This window comes from Cibotium barometz, chromosome 36 (assembly GCF_041138505.1).
Source record: "Cibotium barometz isolate CiBa-2024 chromosome 36, ASM4113850v1, whole genome shotgun sequence".
Taxonomy (NCBI): Eukaryota; Viridiplantae; Streptophyta; class Polypodiopsida; order Cyatheales; family Cibotiaceae; genus Cibotium; species Cibotium barometz.
This window is the reverse complement of record NC_141081.1, coordinates 38,068,971-38,075,021: the sequence shown is the minus strand read 5'-3', so window position 1 is coordinate 38,075,021 and position 6,051 is coordinate 38,068,971.

Sequence of the window (6,051 nt, the reverse complement as noted above, 5' to 3'; positions counted from 1 at the left end):
GCTCTATGCATGCATTGAGAGTATTGAAAGCTTTATGCATGCCTAGACCTAACCCTAAAAGCATAAAACCCTAAAAGAATAAAACCCTAAAAATCCCTAAAAACATGATAGAAAGGAGTGAGCTCTTACCTCAAGAAGCTAGGGTTGTGGGTTTTTTTGACTTGAATAAGCCTACAAAATATAACAAAAATTTAGAAAGTATACTACATTTTAACATATAAGAAAGCAAGAGGAGAAGGGGAAGAGGAGAAAACAGTATAATGTGGCAAACATGGATGTGTACCTCGAGCCTTTGATTGATGAGCTTGAGACACTATGGCGAGGTATCAAAGTTCATGATGTCTCAAGGCCAATAAATAGGCATAATATGGAGGTGAAAGAAGTTTTTCTTTGGACGATGCATGACTATCCCGAGTTTTGAGAGTGCTTAGGTACATACTTCACTTTATAACTTTAAACTTATCTTACTCTACCTCTCAATCATCTCAATTTTAAAATAGTTTTGGCAATCTCATGTCCCAATGATTGCATGCTATTTATAAGGGTTAATAATGATGCAACACAATGTCTACAATGTGGAGAGAGCTAATATAGAGATAGATGATTTGCAAGGAGACAAAATTTTCCAAAAGGTATTCTCATGACATGGCATGCAACCCATTGCTCAACCAATGTCATCAAAGGATTTTAGTTGATTCACCGACATGGCAACATGTGGAGCATCCGTGTGGCCAAAGTTTAAATATGAGCCCTATCATTTACATCTTGGCTTAGGCATATGGTGTTAATCCATTTGGCCCTATCATTTACATCTTGGCTTAGGCATATGGTGTTACTCCATTTGGCTTCAAGTCCACATCATGGTCTACTTGGCCTATTGTATTGGCTTAGGCATATGGTGTTAATCCATTGGCTTCAAGTCCACATCATGGTCTACTTGGCCTATTGTATTGGTGAATTATAACCTCCCATGGGTGGCAATCAAGCAAGGTCATATCATGCTTTCCCTCCTTGTACTAGCAAGTATAAGGTGGCAAACATGAATGTGTACCTTGAGCCTTTGTTTGAGAAGCTTGAGACACTATGTCGAGGTATCAAAGTGCATGATGTCTCAAGGCCAATAAATAGGCATGATATGGAGGTGAAAGGAGTTTTTCTTTGGACGATGCATGACTATCCCAGGTTCTCATAGTACTCAAGTACATACTTGCACTTTATAACTTTAAACTTTAAGCTTGTCTTACCCTACCTTTTGAGTTGTGGTGGTTAACTTTTCAAAAAAACCAAAATAGATAATATTATAAGGTTGACTAAGTTAAAGGCAACTACATAGGTGATTAGATCATTGAATCACCTCTCTATAGAGCCCAAGATCATTGAAATTGGAGTTTGGGAACCCTTTCAAAAGTCATTTTGACATTTAAGATGATGCAGAAGGCCAAACCCACCAAAGGAAACTACAAGGAAGCTCTTGAGCAAGAAGCAGGCACATCGGATTCAAAACAAGAAGTAAGACAATATTCCCAAGGAGCTATGCAAGAAGAAATAAATGGTATTGTCAATGAAGGCATCCATCAAGAGGTAAATGTCCCACAAATGCCTAATGTTCCAAAAATTCCTAAGGATGGTGGGGACATGAACATGAACAACATGATGTATTTCATGCAAACCATGTCTCATAGGATGAACCACATATGTCAACTCATGGTGGACAAGTTTGATTCTATGAGCAAGGATCAGGTTTGAGGTAAGATGCAGATAAAGCCAAAGAAGCTTATGGTGGACCTATGTTGCATCCATATGCACCAAACACGTTTCACCCAATGGGGCCATAAGCTTATGGACCTTTTGTGGTGGGAGCTTCACATGATGCAAATGTATCGCATACTCCTCAAGCTAGTATGCAACATGGTGATAGAAGTCATCTCTTATGTGTTCTTGCTTGCATGCATGTGAGAGATGCATGTGAGAGAGTAAGTGTGTAAGATTGAGTGGTGAGGAGGGTCGCGCTTCCATTAGAATACGATGGCAGAGCGTGGATATTTTAGGTGTAGCTACATGGAAACATCATCTCCTATGTTAATCCCAGGAAACCATCTTTCATGAGGTGAGTGACACACCCCAATTGTGCATTTGTGTGCTAGGCCACGGTAAACTAGTTTTTCGGTTGAGTTGTTTGTGCTCCCGAGTGTGGTTGGGAAAATCTCCACGACATTGGGTTGTTCCCTGCATTCTTTATATAGCACCGGGGCTTCCCATAAGTGGTGCCTGTTATTGGGGAATAGCCCCACCACATAGTAACAATGCATTTTGAGTGCTAGTAAATGGTTAAATTGATCAAATTTTTGGTTTTTGCAAGAAAAGAGTAGATAGGAAATATCAAAAAACCTTTGATTTTGTTGCATATTCTTACTTTCATTGCATTATTTTATTATCTTAGGAATTCTTTGCTCAATTTTTCATGTTGTCCTAAAACTATGTGTCCTTGATTTTTGCAATTCAAGTTTTTGGTCAATTTTTACATTTTCTATTTTCTGTTATTGTTAAATTTTTCACATAAAAAACACTAAATTGGGCTTTAAATTTAATAAATTATGTGAAATAAACCTTAAATTAGTTTTGGAACATAGGGTTTACCCCAATTTGGACTCCTCCACTACAACAAATGAAGAGCACAACCACGTAAAGAGCCGCGCAAATTTAAATTATAAACATGTTCTCATGTTACTGTTCACAAAATAACAGGTCACTTGCCATTTGGGAACCCCTTAAAAGCTTGGCTACACATGGGAATAAGCTATTCACATGTTCTCATGTTACCATCTTCACATAATAGCAGGTCAGTGGCCACCTAAGAAGATTTTTTATGCCCGACAAAGATAAATTTTTTAGGCCCTTGTGAAAGCTTTGTGAATATAACATGTGATCACAAGATTTTTTGTGTTATTAACATATGTTATTAACATGTTCACATGTTCTCGTTTACCTCAGTGGAATCCCTGGTTGTGACCTTTTGAAATCTTCAAGCTCCTTCTTGAGCTTGGCTAGCTCAGCCATGGAGGCGGATGTAGAAGCTACCCCGCCGGGACTAAAGGAACCAGGAATAAGACCAAGCGTGCATCATCTTGGTTGAGACCTCTTAAGTCACACATAGTGAGGAACCGTCGCACATGGTCTTCCACATCTTCAGTGATGGTACCTTTGAAGGTTGTTGGTAGTTTAACTTGCATGCGGTTAAGGACAGTAGCCAATGGCTATGGCCCTAGAGCTCCCATAGGGTTAGAAGAGGAAGATGGTGAGGGAAGAGTAAGGGAACGAGGAAGAACCCTACAACGACTAGTTGGAAACGAAGGGGTGAATCACCTCCACAAGCTCTAGTCTTCGGGGGCATACACAACACTCCTCTCACCAAAAATCAACAAAAAGAAAAAGAAAAGTTTTTTGAGACTATCCTTGACCTCTACAAGAGTCCCATTGTGATCGCCAAATTTTGTCTTAGATATGGATAACTCCATTGGTCCTCGCTATGGAACTCGAAGACTACTGACACAAACACTAGGGTTGGGGAAAAGGGAGTGTGGATCCGTAGGGAAGTATACCCGCTAAGGATGAGTCGACCTCACTGGTGGCTAGACATGCAAGACCTATGCTCTATCGTGTTCTCGGACCACCACCTAACACCGCAGTATCCCTACATGCCTCTCACTCACACCACACACACCATTGACCACTCACTCACCTCGCTCACATAGAGAGACAGACCAAACACCACAAGAGTGTAACACTGTATGTCAAGATACTGAAAGGAATGATACAAGAGAGACTCTGCTCCCACAGAGAATGTGCTACAATGAATGTGATACAAGAGAGAGTGTCCTCGTCTGTGAGAGTGTGTCTGAGACTGTGTGTGTCCTACTACCGAGAGTGCTCCCCTTATCTCCTCCTTGGGTGTCCTCCTCCTCGGGTGGTGCTCAAGAGGATCTCTCCCTGCCTTGGGAAAGGGAGAGGGGAAAGGAAGATGGTGCCGAGGATCTCTCCTTGCGTTGGGAAAGGGGGAGGAGTGTTGCCTGCATGAGTGCCATCAAAGTTGGCCATGCACCTTGGAGATGTTGGAGGGCACCAGCGGTCAGAGATGTCAAAGGGCATCGGTGGTGACGGCGGTCAGGGTGGTTGGAGGTGTCGGAGAGCATCGACGATGACCACAGTTGGTGCAGTCAGGGAGCTCCGGCGGTGATGACGGTCGGAGGTGGGAGGGCACCGACAACGACAGTAGGCGGAGGGCATCGGTAGTCGGAGCCATCAAAGGGCACCGGGGGTCAGAGCGGTTGGAGCACACCAGCGGTGACGGCGGTCGAAGGGCACTGGCGGTCAGAGCACAGTGGCGGTCGGAGCGATCGGAGGGCACCGATGGTAGGAGCAGTCGAAGATGTCGGAGGTGATGGTGGGAAGCTCTTGGTGGAGTGTGGAGGACCTGGCTTCTCGTCCACAGCTACGTTCTTTTAAGTAATGCAATCAAGTTGTTTTTCATATTATGAATGGCTCATTAGCATTCCCCCTATGATTCTAACATTGTATTGGAGCTATTAGGTCCATTAGGCCTCAATTAAGCATAATTAATATCTAATTAATAAGTTAAATACATATCCTACATTCTAGGATATATTCTAGGAAGAACACCCCTAACTTGGAGGGCCTCCATCACCTATTCCACGGCCAATCTCGCTGAGCTTCCTTCACAAAAGTTGCAGAGCTACTTAATGTGCTGAAGTTCATCACCACAATTTTTCAGTTTTGCACACATACATGCCCGCATTGCGTTTACCCCCAAAATAGATGCATTTTTCACACGAGATTGGTGTAGAGACATGTTCTCCTTCTATGTTTCAAATCGATTCATTTTCGCTTAGCCAAATTAGCGCCCCTAGGTGCTCTACAAGCCCATAAAGCAACTCCTTCAATGGTGATCTACATGAGGAGAATGAGCTAATTTTCTCAACGCCTATCAAGTTGCCAGAAATTGTCAAGTACTTTAAAACTAATTTGAATAGTAATTATCTTCTTAATTTTGGTGCTTAATGATCTTCAAACAACATAGCCATGATATGTGAAGCTTATCTAATTACTAAAGATTAACTTCCTCACTAGCTCCACTCTCTATACATAATTAATCACTTGGTTAATCTCTTGACAAACCAACTTAAAATTAATTTTGGTGCTTAATTATCTTCAAACAACATAGCCATGATATGTGAAGCTTATCTAATTACTAAAGATTAACTTCCTCACTAGCTCCACTCTCTACACATAATTAATCACTTGGTTAATCTCTTGACAAACCAACTTGAAATATGATATGTGAAGCTTATCTAATTACTAAAGATTAACTTCCTCACTAGCTCCACTCTCTACACATAATTAATCACTTGGTTAATCTCTTGACAAACCAACTTAAAATTAAGTGATTGATTAATGTGAAGGAAAGTAAAATCTTAAAATTAAGTGATTGATTAATGTGAAGGAAAGTAAAATCTTTGTAAACCTCTGTTCTTACATGCCATACTCTTCACATAAGCTCATTTTGCACTTAAAGCATTGAAAATTGCCGTATTTGTGAAGGGTTTTTAGACCTTGCCCTGAGAATATCTCCAGTGGTAAGACCACCCTAATCATGGCATCAAAATCTCCAGACAAATTTAATGGCGCTGGTTTCCATACATGGCAAACCAAGGTTAAGGGTTATCTAATGACGAAGAATGTATGGAGTCTTGTTAGACCTCAAGTAGAAGGAGGGGATGAAGCATCTATTATTACTGCTAGAGCTACCACTACTATATTGCAAGCTAAGGATGAGCAAGCTTTAGGCATCATTATCACTGCATTAGAAGATGATTATATACACTATCATCAGTGATGTCAGCAGTGCACCTCCTCAAAGGCTATATAAGCCTATGTATCTAGTTCATTTTAAGTAATGCAATCAAGTAGTCTTTCATATTATGAAAGTGGCTCATTGGCATTCCCCCCATGATTCTAACAAACTACATTCAGTCT